The following is a 17,922-nucleotide window of genomic DNA, read 5'->3' on the forward strand; positions in this document are numbered from 1 at the left end:
TTTTATGTTCTTTGCAGTATTTTACAAAGTCAGAGTAGTAAAGAGTCTTTTTATATACTGTGTATACTGTCTATTAACTCTACTAGGAAATCTGGCAAGGCTTTAACAGCTTTTGCCACAATTAAAAATCTAAAATATACTTAATGCATTAAAAAAAGCAGAGAGATGCCAATTTTAATCCTTCAAGGGCACCAGAAGTGGCCTTGAAAGATGGGGGAAGAAAAAATTACTGACATAAAGTAACTCCAACTCTTAGGCTCAAAAGTAGCAAAATAGAGTTTCCTAATCTTGACTGACTGTACTGTAACACAGATATTAAATAACATTTTTTACTTTAGTTCCAGAACAGCATCCTGTTGAACAATGATACTGATAATGTCTTGATGAACAGACTATGAGCACAATGCTTGTATGATTTTTCTATATCAAGCTTTTTCTGCACTAAGTAATATAATAAAAGTTATTGCCTCTTCATACAAATTTTTCTTGTTTCATAGCTTTGGACCATATTGGGTACAATGTTATTAATGCATTCTCTGATGACAGCAGCATAGAAAACCAACAAAGAGAAGTAGGAGAAAATCTTTTGTTCACCAGTCTGAATATCTCAATCCAAACGAGATAAGTCTAATTACATGCTGCTCACAAAACAGGCTGATTATTGGCACTTAGAGTGGCTGGCAGCAAAGACTGACGGATTGCCTATTTTGAGGGCCAAAACCAAATGTGATCTTCTGGAGGAGCATCGCTGAAAGGCAAAAGGACCAGGTGACTTACCTGCCCCCTCTCTGGCATTACAGTACTGCAAAATGTGCTTTGGGCTAACCGCCAGGGAGGATGTACCCCATACCTGTGAAGATGACAGGATGATATATCAAGATGACAGGAGCCCGGTTTTCATGCTCAATGACACTGAATTAGGTCACATTCACCTGAATTTTTCCTGTGACCTTTGTGGGTCCCTTCATATCTAATGATTTCTCCGATTTTGTATTATATCCTTCCCTATTTTTTGTTGCAAACTCACTGCCATTGAGATCTCCAGCTCTCATGTGCTTGAAATCACTCAATAAGGCATAAATGTTAGGAGGGGACTGAAACTGCAGTCCTACAGAGAATTTTGTTGTGTGAAATTCAGCTTAAAATGACATGAAGCGAAAAGTTGAATTGCTATTATCCTGCATTTTACTTGTTTTTCACATGCTTAGCAGCAATATGTGCTCTCTGCTTTCCTCAACTGCAGTATAGGCTTGTGTTCAAAACATTACGAACTGGACAGCAATATTTTCTGGTTCACTGAACAAATTTGAATGGTCATACCACAGCAGTTTTTGTGTTTTTCCTTTTTTGGTACCTGTAATGGAAGTGAGCAAATTTAAATGTTACCAAATCAAGATGAATGTTTACTATTTGAAAACCAAATATTATGAAACTAATATTTCTTTCATGATAATGAGTGCTTTAATAGAACAGGTTGTTAACAGGTTTACAGTATTTATCTTTGTTAAAATGGGCCATGTAAAAGCTTTATCCTGATCTTTGGCCAGGTATCTGATTGAGTACTTTGAGCCTCTTCCTGGAGCATCAGCCCAGCAGCTTTGCAGCCAGCTTCTCTGGCAATCGAGGAGCCTAATGAACAAAGCCAAACACGGGGTTAGGAGCATGATTGAGCATTGCCTTTGCAAATTGAGACATCCAAGCGGTAGCTCTTTGCTACTCAATATGCCTCATTGCTATAGCTCTGCCATTTTTTTCCAGAGTGCTGGCTTCTGGTATCTCCTCTTCTAGTCCTTGATTTTGACCTCCTGATGTCTGTCTATTCTGTCCTGGTCCCTGTTGCTCCACCTGCTTTTGACCATTCTGGTAGTGCCACTGCAGTTGTTCTTGGCTTTGGCTTTGCTATTTAGCACGATCTCTTCTTCCCTTTGGAGCGTTGCACCCTTTTCTGATAAGACTTCTTGATTGTCTCTTCTGATTGCTGTCATTATAGCAGGCCCTTAAGGATTTACAAGATATACTTCTTAACATAATACAGAAGGATTTAATTAATTCTAATAAATAACAGAAACACTCGTTGCAGATGAGTGCTTTTAGTAAATTAGGGTATAAGCTGCTTTCAAAGATATCAGTGAGAACTTTGCTATTGATTTAAATATGTTGTTGTGCAAGTGCTTATGGTAATGTGCTGTAGGAAAGCAGTAAATGCCACATAACACATTCTGTATCTTTAATAACGCCTTGCTAATATATAGGTAGTCTTTGCAGCTTTAAATCTTTCAGAGGAGGAGGATTTTCTGTGTGTAATTTATACAGAATTTGGATTTGTAATATCAATGGTATTACAAAGTTCATTCTTCTCTGTTCTATTTTTCTTCCCCCATTTTGGCAGCAATAGTTTGCAATAGCAATGGGAATTTAAGGATGTCACTTCTTTTTTCCACAAGGATGTTTTTTAAATAGAGGGTTTCAGTTTAAATTTACTTTATAATGAAGCAAATGAAGCCTATGAAATATGAATGTGAAATATATCACATTTTAAAAAGCAAAATTGTAGTTTATTCTTGTTAGATGAGAACCAGCAGATGCTGTCAAGAACAGTTCCTCTTTCCATCCTATTTTCCAGCACAAAATCTTTTGATGCCAAATCCCTCCAGCACTCCTGTGTATGTCCACTGGGACGTGGAACTGCATCTTGCAGCTGAAAGTGGAGGGGCTGTTCCTAACCCTGAATTACATTTGTCCTGAAGGCTTCCCTAATTTTCCCTTTTAACATAAAAAAAGATGTGTGCTGGTAACACATTTCTGTTTGCGTGCCTCGTACAACGCCCAATTGCTCCCCTGCGCTTTAGACCGGGAGCTGTCATCTGTTTGAACTCTTTGTTTTTCTTAATGAAACCGAGCAAGGGTTATGTGGAGCCAACGCAGTTCAGAAGACAGATGGCCTCCAAAAGTAGATGTCTTTCTGGTTTACCTACCCACATAGCTTAGTTTATTCCCTGGGACTGGATTACCTTGCTGAGCCTCCTCTTGTTTCCCGTGGCCTGAAGCTGGTGGCCTCAGTTGTGGGACTCCAGGGCCACGAACGTGTCCAGGAGAAGCAGGAGCCCAGGCTGTCCCCTGGACCTGCAGCTCAGCACCCACACCACCGTGGGGCCACCGATCCCGAGGGACAGCCAGCCTGCCACGGCAGGGGTTGCAAGGATGAGGGTTGGGCGATACTTAGATTTTGGCCCCTGTAAATCCTTATTGAAGAGCTTTTCTGTGATAAACATAGGAGAGGGGACGGGGACAGGGGTCTCCTTGTGTCTAATAAAAGCTGAAGCAGTAACCTGTATCCATAAACCCACTGGACCTGATTGCAGGGGGAGGCAGCACCAAGCACTAGTAGAACCTGGAGGTGAGAACATCACCATGATTTATGGAGTCCTATTACTAAAAATGACACTTTAATAGTCTCTGCAGGATTTTTTTTTTTTTTTTGGTTGCTTTTTATACTGCTATGAATATGAAAACTTGGTGCCTGGCCAACAGACAGCAAAAAATGTGGAAAAAAAACCCTCTCATTTGAAGACTCTGTTAACTTCTCTGTTGGACTACTGACAGCAACATTTAACCTTGATTATACTGTAACTATACTACAGTTTATTGAGCAACCTTTAAAACTAAAATAGAGTATCTCCATAATATAAGAGAGATTGTAGCGGTACAGACGAGTTACACTTCTACTGTGTTTTAATTTCCACTTAAGGTTTTGTTGGTGGTAAAATATTATTAGTTTTGCATTACTGCTTTTAAAAGTACTGCCAACTGGTGATAGATTGGTTTAGAACAAATTGTTTCAAGTCAGCAAATAAAAAAAATAATCTAGATTTAACTCACTGGTTGCCCAGTATTGAATGAGAATGTTACAGGTTTTGAGCTGAAATTGTGCATGTGTAAGCGATATATTTGTTTGTTTATGAGATTCTTCATTTTCACATTTATGCGAAAGTGAAGTAAAAGTATGTAGGACACTTCTTGTTTGTTGGGGTTTATTTGTTTGCTAATTGTGGACTGTAATTGAAATTCACTTAAAAATCACAATGTAATTGTTTTACATGTTCAATAATATTGACAATAATAACAAAAATAGAATATTTTAAATTTGCAGTCAGATTTATTAAAAGGAAGTGTGGCCTAGTAGCTAGTGCTGTGAGAAGATAGTTTCAGATTAGTATAATCCTACAAGATTCAAATCAAGAAAATATTTTCACGTGGAGTCTGTAATGGTCGGAAGCTGTATTATCATTTCAGCAGGCGCTGGGTACAATGCAGTGACTTTGCTCAGTTCAGTAGTGGCAATAAATTTAAACTGCTTGAGTATTATTTCTACCAATGGGCTACAGTGAGTTCAGGACTTAATATTGTTTGTCATAAGTTGACATGAAATTTGAGTAAGCTTTATTTTTAAAAGGAGAAAAAGTAAATTAAATATACAGATTCAGTATTTTATTACTTGTTCCATATCCCAGCCATCCCAAATCAGTATCAGGAGCAATTTTAAAGATTTTCCATTAGTGATATCAGTATCCTTTTGTAGATAAGGATACATAAAATTAATTTAAACCTGAACAGTACTTCTGGAAAGACCTGGCATTTTGTCCATGGGGAGTAGCAGGCATTAGGTTCCCGTTAGTACTGCAATTATCACACCTGCTGAGGGATTTTGCTGAGTCTAATGAGCGTGTTCATTTCTGTGATGGGCAGTGAGGAAAGAGTTTGGGAGTTACTGACAACCCTGTCATCTCCAGGAAAGGAGGGATGGACCAGATTGGTATGAGGCTGAATGCCCTTAACATTCATAATTAGAAAAAAAAAACCCTCAAAACAAGCTTTTCTTCTATATTACCATATTTATCACCACCATTTGCTTAATAAAACCATCGGCTATCTCGTTATCTGTCATATAGCTGTGTTAGGACATTATCCACAAAACTGTCAGCCAGGCATCAGATCTGTTTGTTTACTCTTCATTTGACTGATAATATGAAAAGCAAACTAGTAGCTATATGTATCTTTGGCAAGTACTTTTCTTCCTGAGCTGTTCTAGAAAATGGCTTTAAGTGTTATTTAAACACCAAGACATCTTAAGAAGACAGATGATAGGAGGCCTAAATGGAATTTTATTCTAATTTATTAGTGGTTTTTTAATGTAATGGGATATCTTCATCTGTTTTCTATTGTCTTTATGTTGTTTAGAAAAAGCAAGACCAGCATTCTCTTCTCAATTCATTAGTATAATATTCATGTGTACGGTAGACTTAACGCTTTCCAGAGCTGGAACAGCAGGAGGAGGAGTAGGAAGAAATAGAGATAATTCACAGGGAAGAGAATAAAGGATGTTTTGAACTTGGATTTGAAATGAGATGAAGAGTGAGCTAGACAGTATTAGTACAGTTTGTTCCAGATGACAGGAACTACAGACAAGAAGTTTGGGTAGGGGCCAAAATGTCTGATGGGGCGGCAACAAAAACTAGTGCTGTAGCAGTGCAGGGAATAGAGAAACATCAGGCTGTTTGTCAGAGAGTGCTTTTGCTTTATAAACTGATGAAAAATATTCTCTGGAAAGTCTCTTGGAACAAGTTGGGAACTATGTTTGTGAAGTTATTAGTGATGTGGTTATATTTTTCTTAGAATGAGAAGGCTGAAATATTTTCATGGCCTGGAATATGAATTTCTGGATTTTGGGTAGGTAAAGCAGAGCATATGGAAGGGATATTGAGCAATGAAAGAGAAAGGTGTGCAATGTAATGGAAAATGAACAAGGTGAAGCATTTACAGATAGTGGGAAATAGTGGTGGTGATAGATTTATGGGCAGCTGACAAGGGATCAAGTGGAAGGCAAACCTTTAGTCACCCAGCAGTCAGCAGGCCTTTGCAGTTGATGAAAAGGAGCCATGATTTAACCCAAGGAGCTTGAGAAGGAGTTATATGGGTTCTTCAAATTACCTAACCCAAAACCAGAAGATATTTCCAGCTGTAGAAGAGGTTACTGAGAGACGAGCAGACCTGCTGTGTCAGCAGAGTGGCTGGGCAGTTGTTTTGTGAATTCATGGCTTCAGTTTTCTTTACAACTTTTGGCAGCAGGCATGAAACTTTTAGAGTGGTCGTGGCTGCTCTGATGGATGATAGAATGAGAAGTCTGTACTCTAGAATGAATTTTCTGTATTCTAATATATTCCAACTGCCTCTTTAGGATTTGATTGATGTGGCCTTTTTTTATATTTGCCCAATAAAATATATTACACGCACACACACACCCCCCCTCCCCCAAGGTATTTTTATGTCTCAGGTGTCTGCCTTTCTCTACACTGGGGTTTATTCCTTTCTCTGTGGGTATGGATTTCTAATGTTTTAGGTCATGCAGAATGGAAAAAACATGCATAAAGTTAATCTAGTTTATTTCTTAATAGAAAAAGAAAAAGCATTTTGTGGCTACTTTGTTGCAAGTACAAATTTTACTGATTTTTTTTTTTCACATTCCAAAAATTTTCATTTGTTAGTACTTGTTTATTCTTACTAACTTTTAAGGAACTTGTAACATAATAACTTATTTAATGAAGCATGAGATGGGAAAGTGTTGTACATTATGGATGTCTTCTGATAAACGGATACTGCAAAACACAATGCTGCAGTACTGCAAATAAAAACCGAGGCAAAAGGATGAGAACTTTGCCTTCATGAAGGATTGACTTTGTGTGCTGGGGTTGAACATTTTTTTTCCAGTACTGTTTGAACTGAGCTGAAGTTGACAGTGCTGTTTTCCTCTGGTCACACAGTTACTGTCACTGGGAACTGGCAAAGATCAATATGCTCCAAAATAAAAGTTTGTTTTGTTTTGACATTAGGAGATTGTTTTCATGTGACACTGCCCTGGCTCAGTGCCTCTCAGCTGCACTTGGTCACTGTCACTGTTGGGTTTCATTACAGAGTTGTTGTAATGCCATGATCATCGACTTCAGACCCAGAAAATCCCATGTCATTGCTTTGGCCATCATTTTGCATTGACTTTGCCTGAGGTGTTACAATATTCCAACCCTAATCAGGCCAGTCAGTTTTGTTGTAGACATAAATGGAGTCAGTCTTCATTCTTTGGCTGTTACCCTGCAGTCATTATTCAAGCCAAAAATATTAGGGAAGTCAATGTGAATTGGCATCATTATACTCTGCCAAATCAGGTCCTTCTTGTTGTTGTATGTGCAGATATTATTTAATATGAATGTCTGCACCATTACAGATGCAGAACTAAATGTTTGGCCTTTGAATTTAATGGGAATTTTGCCATTGATATAAATCAAGCCAAATTTTCTTCCAGAAAATGTTGTTAATATGTCTGGGAGATATATGTTGTTAAAAGAGTTATGAAAATGTGCTTATTTTCTCAAGGTAGAGTAACCCTTATGTGGGGTCAAACTTAATTACAGTTTTCAGATGCAAGCAAAGAAGTAAATGTTAGATAATGAGTGATCTCTTGATCTTGAATTTCTGTTTACCTCCGTAGAAGAAAGCAAATATCATTTTTCATGTTGATTAAGAAAAATACCTGCTTTATTATTTTTTCTTCATTCTCAGTAACTATGTTGCTCCTTCTGAGAAAATTTCACCTTTTATGTCACCTTAACTTTGAAAGTTTCCAGAAAGATAACTTTGACTTTTTCCTTTGATAGTGCTAAAGCAAACTGCAGTACCAGAACCTTTTTGCAATATGTTAGGAAGGGCTATAAGGTCATGGTAATGAAATCTGGTATCTCTTATGATAATAAATTGATTAAAAAAATTTTAGAGCCTCTGAAGCTGGAGGCAAATATAGTATCTTTGCCTTTTGTAGGTGTGCAAAAGTAGTATTTTTATTTTACAGATCAGAATATAATGGGATGGACTAAATGGTATTGTTTATTTTTAAGAACTGCACATGTTTTCATGAGCTTTGAATGAACTGTTGAATATTCAAATTCACCTACTCATTATTTTTTCGCTCTTTCTTTTCAGTTACTTTCAGTCATGGCCTTTATTGAATAAATCATTAAGAACAGTTTTATGCAAGTGGGGCAATATATCACAGTCTGGGCTCTAGCAAGGTATAAAGGGGGTGTGTGTGTGTGTTTGTTTCTTTCTCCTGTAGGTAAAATATATCTAATACTAAGCACAGTGTTGTATATGCTTTCCTGCTTAATGAAGAGCAATGCACATTTGATGAAATGACAGTGAAGTGAGACAAATGTGTTTCAAGTTAAGTGGTGGTGAGGAAAAGCTTTTCAGAAATATAGTTAAAGCAGTAAAATCATACTCAGTGAAATCTGTGGGCAGGTAAGCTTTGGTTTCTTAAGTGGGGAATCCAGTGACCAGATTATGTAATAATTTGAGCTAAAAAACCCTCAAACCACACACTCATCCTTCAACCCCTCTCCCCATCTTAATGTATGATATCTGATCTCCAGAGCAGGAGCAGTGGCGTTGCATCCAGCTTGCTCTGCTCTGTGCCTAGGGCCACAATCCGAATTGTGCTCACAGAAGCTGCTGAAGAGAGAGTGCCCAAAATGGGGTAAAATTGACTTATTTCTCCTGCGCTTATTGTTATTCAGTGGGTTTAAAGTGTAGAAAATTCTGTGATTTCCTTGACCACAATGGCAAGATTTTTTCTAATTCTTTATAGATATAGTATTTTTAATGACATGCAAACAAATTATTGATTAGTGATTAAAACTGTCTTATCCATAGCAATAGTTAGAGTATGTGCTATTGCTAAAATGCATCCAGTGGACAGAGATTTAGCTAATTTGCCTGTTAACTATTGCCAGTGAAGACAGTATTTTCTCTTCCTTTAGAGAAAATGAGATTTAAGTGAGAGCAAATAATGAAATGGAAATGGTAGAGGTATGTATATGGTAATAGAAATGCAGTATGTGTGTGCATAATATATTCCTTTATACACAAACAGCTGTAAATGTTTTAGGTTAACTTTGAAGAAAAATAGCCTCACTGTTCTAGTAAAACTTTGCTATTCCAGACTGCAGAAAAACCATAGGTGGGAGTGAGTGGGGGAATACAGACTTCTGATAAATCATTTGTTTATACTGTTTCTCTGTGCTCCAAAAATAAAGAGGTAAAGTGGGATTTGAAAATCATTCAGGAAATGTTTGACTTTTTAAGTTCCTCTGAGTAGGACCTAGTTACCTAGACAGGTTGGCTGCAGAAATGTAACCATAAAACAGGGATTGGATTATGTGATCCCCATCTCTTTGTGAAGGTTTCTTTGGCCAAAGAACTTAGCTGGATGGAGAGCTCAGATCCTGTGGTATGAGGTTGCTGTTTTTCTGGTTTTTAGGATTTCTGAAGGTGGTACTATGTCTTGAAGGCTTGTGTTCGGTAATACACCATTCTCCATTGTATACTTCTGGAAACTACGCAAACTGTAGTTGACAATGTGTGAAAGTATAATGGAAGAGGAAGCTTAGAGGACTTTCCTTTAAATTAGATGCTGCTTCATGGCTTTGTAATGAGAGTCAACTTTTCTTCAGGGAAATGAAACCATTTTATCAAAAGAGCAGGCACCTACCACGATAGCTCAGGAACTTCTAACGAGTAAATTTAGACACTGTAATAATTCAGACTGTATGTTGAAAGGGAATGTGCCCTGAAAAAGGGATGTCTTACACAGAGAGGATGTAAAAACTTCCTCGAAGCATTTATACCACCTGAGTGGAGAACATTAAATCAGGTAGTTACGCTGTATGGATGTTGCTGAACATAGTTATTTCCCATCTAAGCCCACCGCTTTTGGTGGTTACCATGTTGTATGAAAATAATAGAAGTTTTACAGCCAAGGGGTATAATTAACTAATAACATGTTAAGAATATATTTGTAACATATTTTTGTCAGAAGTAGCTGAGTTGATGTTTAGCTTACATAGGCTTAAATGGAATGAATGCAGTATAGCGTGAATCAGAGAGAATAAATAATGAGTGTTTTTTGTTAAATGCAACAGGACTCATGTTACTCATTGGCTTAAAAAAATACAGTATTCATACTGTTTTGGTACGGCTCACAGAAAACACTACTGGCTTTCTCATAGTAGTTTCAAACGGGTAAGTATATCTTGCAATGTTTTAAAACATAACTGAAGAGCAATTTAAATTTTTTAAGGTTACTCCATTCACAGCCTCTGTAAATGGAAACTTCTTAAGGAAACCTAGCAATATTTTTACAGAGTTCAGGTAATATTTATGATACTGTCACCTGTAGAGTTTGCTTTATTTTCCTTTATGAAAGGAAATTTATGTAAAAGTGATGTTTTTAAGAGTCAGCTACAAGTGTTGATATGATTGGGCATCCCAGCTCCTCAGGGGTGTAGGGCTGTTTTCAGAGTTTGGCTCACCCACTGGCTTCTTGAGAAACACTTTCTTGCCAGCCAAACATCCTAATAATTTGCGAAATCCAAGGTTTTCCTCATCATTGGAAATGCTTCTTCCACTCTTCTGCCATTTTTATGGGATCTTGTTTTCCCTGAAGATTTATAATGCCAAATTTTCTTGTCTCTTTTCACCCTTCAGAGATTTTTTTCTCATTTATGTATTTTTCTCATTATATTAGTGCTTATCAAGAGTCACGTTTTGTTTTCAAAATTTTCTTTTCTATATCCAGATTTTTGTTGTTGGAAGTAGTTTAACCAGAAACAAAAATGCTGGTTAGGTTTTAAAATGGCTTGCCTTAACTGAGTATGTCTTGCCTAATTTAAAATTCCTGCATATGGATTTTTGTTGTCGTCACTTTTTGGGTGTGTGTTTGTAAAGCAGTGCTTTGCAAGTACAAGGGACCATGTGTTTGTCATCCAGGCTATAACAGCAGGAGGGCAACCATCGCTGCTTTTTGCTGTCATCACAAAAATAGAGATTTTCCTTTTATACAGTGAGGAAACTCAGTATTTGAGGTTGAACAGTTATTGGTTAATTAAGCAGCTCTTTGTAGACCCATATGTGCACGATGATTTACATTATTCTTTAACACTATATATTATAATACCAACATGTTTCTTCTGTCTAGATTATGTATATATGCTTTTTTGAAAAAAAAAAAAAAAAAAAAAATAGAAGGGAACTTCTGAATTGTTATTCCAAATTTTTGGTCTTCTTGTTTCCTAGATTTACTTGCTTTGTGACTTGAGCTGCATGTTGGCATGCAGCAGCCCAAAGCCTTCCTGCAAGCATCTTGGATTTTTTGAAAAGAAATTCAGTAAGAGGAGCTCTGTGTGTATAGAAAGATTGATAGTGAGCAGTAGAGACTGCATTAAAATTGAATGCATAAGCTCAGCGTGCTAGTATGGCAACCATGCCAGATTTCTAAAGTAATCCAATGCAATAAGTTTAGCTATTATTACTCCATGAAATAGTGAATTTAAGAGTTGATTCTGCTACTTAAATATAGATGCAAAATACGTGCATAGTTTTTGTGTGTACTTATGGTTCTCCAAGCACCTATTGTAAGTACAAGTGCAAAATCAAATGATAACATAATTTATTATTGAAGGTCCAAAATTCTTTTTCTGATATGTGAAAATATTTTTACACACTGTATTATAAAAGTAATGCTTTGAAATATTTATTCATTTTTAGGAAAAAGAATCATCAATAAACCACATCCTCCAGTGATACACCACTGTATTCAGTTGCTTTGGGCCCCAGAAGAAGCAACAAATAGAAGAAGAGCATAAGGACAGTGTTTAAAATATGCAGTTGAAGAAAGGCGATCCAATGTTACATACTTATGACGTCATATATATGTTGGTACAAAGTTAATGTGGTACTGTCTTCAGATTTGTAAAGTATTTTAAAGCCGAGAGTGATTGAAATGCTGAATATTTGCTGTAAATGTATCTTTTGCAGAATGAAAATGTAAAATTAGAATTCTGCATTATGTTATTAACATTCAAAATAATTTATTAATAAATATCTTGAATAATAACATTTTTACTTTAAATATTATCAAGGAATATTTTTCTACTCTGCTGCACGAGGATTTTTGTTTTTCAGAAGGGGATGTCGCAAGTCCTGAATAATTTCAGAACTATTGCATAGCTAGGAATCTGCCACGTCTTCCTTCTTCAGATCTATCACGGTGTGATTTCTTACATAGAGTCAGTCCATGGAGGGATAACATGCACAACTTCTGTTGAATTCACTGGAGCTGTTGGGGTTTTTTTTACCCTGCTTATGTGTTAGGTATCTCCCAAATAATATCTTGGCAGTTCTGGAATCACTTGTAACAAACCAATACTTTCCATATGCTTAGATGACATACTCACTTTTTAGGTACTGTCACAAATGAGTACTGAGTCTTTCTGTTTCCCTTTCCTTTGAACTAAATATGAAGTGGTGGTGGTAGTAAAAATTCAGAGTTTGATGGTTTGGTTATAAAGGCTGCATACTTTGGTCCTTTTCCTACAGATGGATGTGTTTTGTAGTGCCACGTATAGTAACGTCCTCTGAAAATTTACGTAGGAAACTTTGTCACTAGGTGGCAGAATTAGACTGTATCAGTACTGACATTTTTTATGATTTGTCCAGTTGGCTGCTTCTTTCTATTTCATAAATACCTCTTTGACTATACCCAGCATTCAAAAATAATCTAAATGTTAAAATAAATTCTAATAAATGCAGCTCTTTTGAAGGAGTATTTTTTTTTTAAATAGCAGGTATAGTATGCTGTACTTCAGAATTGTAAATAGTTGATTAATACTTCGCTTTGGATCTGTGGTAAAACCTGCTGATCTTCTGAAATCTTCACTCCCACATTTTAGAAGTATTTTAGTATTCAAGTTTGTAGATGATCTGTAAATGAAAACATACTGTTCCCCTTCCGTGTTTTCCAAATATGTGTAATATTCAGATATTGCTTTAACTACGTGTGCAGATGAGGTATTTGTATGTGCAAATGTCTTTTCTTGTCTCTAAATGCCATTTTTCATATGGGAACAGCTGATTCACAGGCACAGTTAAGGTCAATTACAAATTAGGTTTTCCTGTGTGGGACAATTTTAAATCTCCCTAGTTGGGGACATAAGCAAAACAGCAAAAGCTCTGCTCTAGTTGGTAAAACAGTGATTATAGCATTTGAATTCTGATCTTAATTTATGACTTAGCTTATATTGAAAAAGAATCACTGTATTCCAATATAGATTATATCTTGCTGCCTAGATTTGACAGATGCATCCGTATGGGAGCAGTGATGCAGAACTTGAAGACGTTTTGTTTTGAGGGATAATGCATATGTTTTGAAAACATTGTAGAAACATCTCTGATCACTTGCTATGTGCTGAAATATTTGGAAAGTGTTTGGAATATTTGAAGGAACATATGAGACTTTCTTTTCTTTTTAGAGGATGTGCTACACAGCATGTTGAAGGTGGCTGGGAGCCAAGAATGCCCTGCAGATATTGATTAAGGGTCACTAGCCCTAAAGGAGCTTTTGTTTATAGTCCAGTTATCTCTCTGTTCCCTACTAGAAAGTAGTACAGATTATAAATTATAATGAAGTGACTAATTCAAGGACTCCTTAGACAGATTTTTTTAAAAAAAGGAATGCTTAAAGAAATGTGTTTTCTGAGCAGACATTAGAGGAATCACATAGTTTTACTTTAATACTCAGATTAACTAATATGGACTAAAGTTATTCTTTAGATTAAATTATAGTTATGATAGTCTCTAGAGTGCTTTCTGACATAATTTTAAAAATGAAGAGTAAAACTTGATTGCCTTCTTTCTTCTTTTAATTATTTTTCAAAATCTTTTTTCCTTAGCCAAGTATTGGTCGTTGAAGGTAAGCAGGTGGAAAAGCAGCTGTGTACTTTCTATATAGCCTATCTCATGCCTTCTGGATTTAGGAAGAATATGGTTATGATACCAGAAATGTTTCTCTCAATGAAAGTGTAGACATGCATGCTGTTTCCTGTGAATTCCTTAGACAGCATTTTTTATTGAGAATAGAGGTTACATTTCTTTACAGGTGTCTGAGACACTGATCAATGAATACCTTGCCTTGACCATGTTGTACTTCTGAAGTTGTTAAAAATTTCTGTTGGAGGTGCCAAGTGGGATGAGACCAACTACAGAAAGGGGGTTCTTAAGCAGACAGAGGTGAGAGTAACTTCTGTAACTAGCAGATGTTTGGCCATCATGAAAATAATATGAAAATCATTAACAATAAAAATAATAAGTAGGGGTTTTTTCCTAATAAACGTTCTCAGGCTTGAATAATGTCTACTTGGAATCAGGCAACTCATTTTCAAGTTTTTCAGAAGTTCTAGTTTTGCCTTTTTTTAGGTAACACCTGAAATGACTTCAGGAATTGGTCTTTTACCGTGAGCCTTTTTCATTAAATCTCCAAGTTGGCATTGCAGATGTTTTTTCCACAGTGAAGGAGAGCTCTCCTAAAATGTGAACATACGTTTTTATAGATGCTTTTGATGTTTAAAACTGATAGAGTTTAAGAATTGTTGTATGGAATATTTGAGAGACTTAGATGCAGTAAAGTAAGCTTAAGCAGATTCATTTGTTTTGAAGCAAATCTTCCAAAGCTGAGACTTATTTCTTCATGCATTTTTAACAAACCTTCAGCTTTTCAAGTAATCAGAGCTTGCTTAAAATATTTTTTTTTTTAGCTGAAAAGTATTAATGTACAAGTTGCCCAGATCATTACAGGCTGCCACTAATCTCTGGCATAACCTAAGCAATAGGATTTTCTTTTCAAATTTTTGCTCATGGCTCAACTGGAATAACTTGTGGAGAATCCACTGCAGTAGTAGGCAAATTGTTTCAGAGATTAATTACCCCTGTTAAAAAGGTACACCTTGTTTCTGGTGTATACTGCCTTAGTTTCAGTCTCCAGTCAATGCATCTTACTCTGCCTTTGCCTACTACATTGAATAGCTGAGATGTCATCATCAGCTTTTGCTCCCTGTTTAGATACTTTCCAACTGCATTTAAGCTTTTATATTTCATCACTGCACAAAAAGCAGAAATCTCCTTAAGCAGTTTTGCTGTAGGTTGGTTGCACTGCAGATTAGACCGTGCTGGGTCATAGCAGTCCTCAGCTTGATCTAACACCCAGAAAGTCTTAATACTAACATGTCAGTTCGTACTATCTAATATATGTTATATATAATATACATATGTGTGTTTGTGTGTGTATCTGTGTATATATACACATGTGGACTAAATAGAAAAGGAAATATAGTTTAAGCCTGAAATAACTTGTTGCACCAACTGGTTTTTGTTACAGTTTATTTCTGATTAACATTCAAAATATTTGAACTCTGATTTTTAAAATACTGTCTGCATATTACAACAAAACAGAATAGGTTTCTAATTTGTATTCAGTTGGAAAGATGTTCAATAAATCAGAAAAGAAACTACTCTATTTGCAAGAAGTTTTCTCTCCCCCTTTGGTAAAGTACAAGAGAATTCTGCTTAAATGAAGCATGCAATTTTAATCAATTGTAGCCTAAGAAAAGAAGACAAACAGCTGCTGTTTGTTAATTGGTGAATGTCTTCACCAATGGACTCATCATTTATTCACTGCTTTCGGTGCAGCCTTAAATTCTGTAAATAAAGGTGTTATCACCATGTCATATGACTGCCTGCACATTTGCAGCTGAGCAACTCAGATAATACACAAAGAATTTATTTCAAAAGACAAATATGTGACCTTCACCCTCACAGATTCATTGTTTTCATCTAATAATCACATTTCCTGTGAAAGGTCAGATCTCTTGTGTGAAACCAAGGGGAAAACATATTTAATCTCGCTAGCTGGAAGATTAATTTCTTGTTAAAAATTATACCAAACTGTGAAGATTTCCCACTCTGAAAAGGGTTTTCGTGTAGAACCATAGACTCTTGTGGGTTGGAAGGGACCCGCAGAGATCATCCAGTCCAGCCTTCTGCTCAGATCAGATCTAGCTACAGCAGGTTGCTCAAGGCCTCGTTCAGTTGGGTTTTGAAGCTTTCCAAAGACGGAGATCTCACCGCTTCTCTGCGCTCCAGTTCCAGTGTTTTATCACCTTATGGTAAAATAAATTATTTCCTTGTATCAAGTCAGAATTTCCCATCATCCAAGGTGAGTGTGTTACCACCCGTCCTTTCACTGTGCATCTGAGGGGAGAGTCTCTCCACCTTCTCTGCATCCTCTGTTTGGTAGCTGAGGGCAGCCGTTATCTCTTTTTTCTTCTTCTCCGTAGGTCTTCATTTAGTTGTATTTATTTTCTACAAGCTCTCTGTTACTTTAATATATAGCTCCTCTTTCGGGTTGGGATTTTTGTCTTACTCCCTCTTTCCAACTGCTCATTTGCAGGTTTTCCAGGGAAGTATAACACTGTGAAATATAAGACTTCAATTCAACTTGACGAAAGTTTGAGTCTTTTCTTCTTCTTTCCTGCCTGTTCTTTCATACATTTTCTCTCTTGTTTTGTTCCCTTGTTTATCTCCTTTTCTTTTCCTCCTCCTTGCAAGTAATTTTTGCAGTTAAGCACTGTCACTGTACTTAGTTGTTATGTTCTTATCTTTTGTTTTGCCCTTGCCTCTAGGTTTGTTCTTCATATTTTGGTTTTGCAGCTTGTTTCTTTGAGCCTTCATTGTCCTTGTTTCCCCTTTTCATGCATGGAATGGCTGTTAGAAGCCTCTCTACATGATTCTGGGTCTATTTCAATGTCATGTATTTACCTGAAAAATATTTGCTTTGGGTTACCTAACTAATAAACACAAAGAACTATAAAAATCCAAACATAAGCTCTGGTTTTGTTTTAATAAAAAGAAGTTAAAATTAATTGGCAAGCAAAAGGATATAAACACTTCCTTTGGTCCTATTTTGTTTCCTTCAGAAGCAATTTTAGTCTCCAAAGGTGGCCATATCTGGAATCTTTTGTCATATTAATGATATCAGATCTTAGCACAACTTTGAATAATATATTACATGAAACATAGCTAACTGAAAATTGTGATATGGGTTCTGTTTTTGGAGTAAGTAAACTGGAAACTAAAAGTTATCAGAACACTGTATTATGAAACGTGAAGATTAATTATCTACCAGCAGTAGCTTAATACTATATGACTAAAATGAATGTGTCCAACTATTTTTTGGAACAAATGCTTTGTGCTTTATTTTCCATAGGAGAACAAATGAGTGGAGAACAATTCCATCGGCTGTTAGGCTAAACGATGTAGAGGCAGATTTTTACATTCTTCAAGGAGGGCAAGAAAATATTCTGATCTAAAAGAACAGATTTAGAAGTGTTAAATAACTATATTATTTAAATGTTTTAATAATAGCGTTATACAATGTTCTGTAAATGTTATTTACATTATAATTGCCATTATAATGTTAAAATATCATAAATGACTTGCTATTGTACTTTCAAAATTCAATTATCAGTCTATCTTCTTTTATATCTGGTTTAGCTGTAATATTTGCAAATTTTATCTAAAACTTACCCTGCAAGCATTCATATTGAAGCAAAAAGGGAGAGAAGAATAGAAGTGGAAAAGACAGGTATATTGTGAATATATTTCCTGTATGATACATAGAATCTATATGACATATAAACATTGCTGTATATATCTAGAATTGTATCAATATCTATATTAAAATATATGAAGTACTTTTTATGTCATTGTTTTTTCATATCTGGAGATTGTGATTTATAATTAGTTTAGATCACAGTTAAAAAATAGCTTGTTAGTTTTTGTCTTGGGTTGTCTGACATTTTGCAGATTTTGCTATAGGTGTTGAAGGTGAAAACAATTAAAGGCTTGTTCAGACCGCTGGCTGGAGGTTACCATTCCCTTAGTCCATGCGTAGGATGCAGGTTCTCATCTGCTTAGTTTAAGCCACTT

The 17,922-nt window shown here is 36.0% G+C and overlaps 2 long non-coding RNA genes across 2 annotated transcripts in view; both read left to right on the forward strand.

Moving 5' to 3' along the window:
* The window catches only part of LOC141926174 (uncharacterized), a 33,794-nt gene extending 18,211 nt beyond the window's left edge, over positions 1–15,583 (forward strand). Inside the window, exon 5 of the long non-coding RNA XR_012624052.1 lies at positions 11,650–15,583. This is a non-coding gene — a long non-coding RNA (uncharacterized LOC141926174). The remainder of the gene's footprint in view (positions 1–11,649) is intronic.
* A 335-nt stretch (positions 15,584–15,918) lies between these two features.
* Positions 15,919–17,425, forward strand: LOC141925681 (uncharacterized). Its single transcript, XR_012623905.1, has 2 exons — positions 15,919–16,150; positions 17,201–17,425. It is a non-coding gene; the product is annotated as an uncharacterized LOC141925681 (long non-coding RNA).
* Positions 17,426–17,922: the final 497 nt, after the last annotated feature.

The sequence above is a fragment of the Strix aluco genome, chromosome 7, assembly GCF_031877795.1.
Source record: "Strix aluco isolate bStrAlu1 chromosome 7, bStrAlu1.hap1, whole genome shotgun sequence".
Classification (NCBI taxonomy): domain Eukaryota; kingdom Metazoa; phylum Chordata; class Aves; order Strigiformes; family Strigidae; genus Strix; species Strix aluco.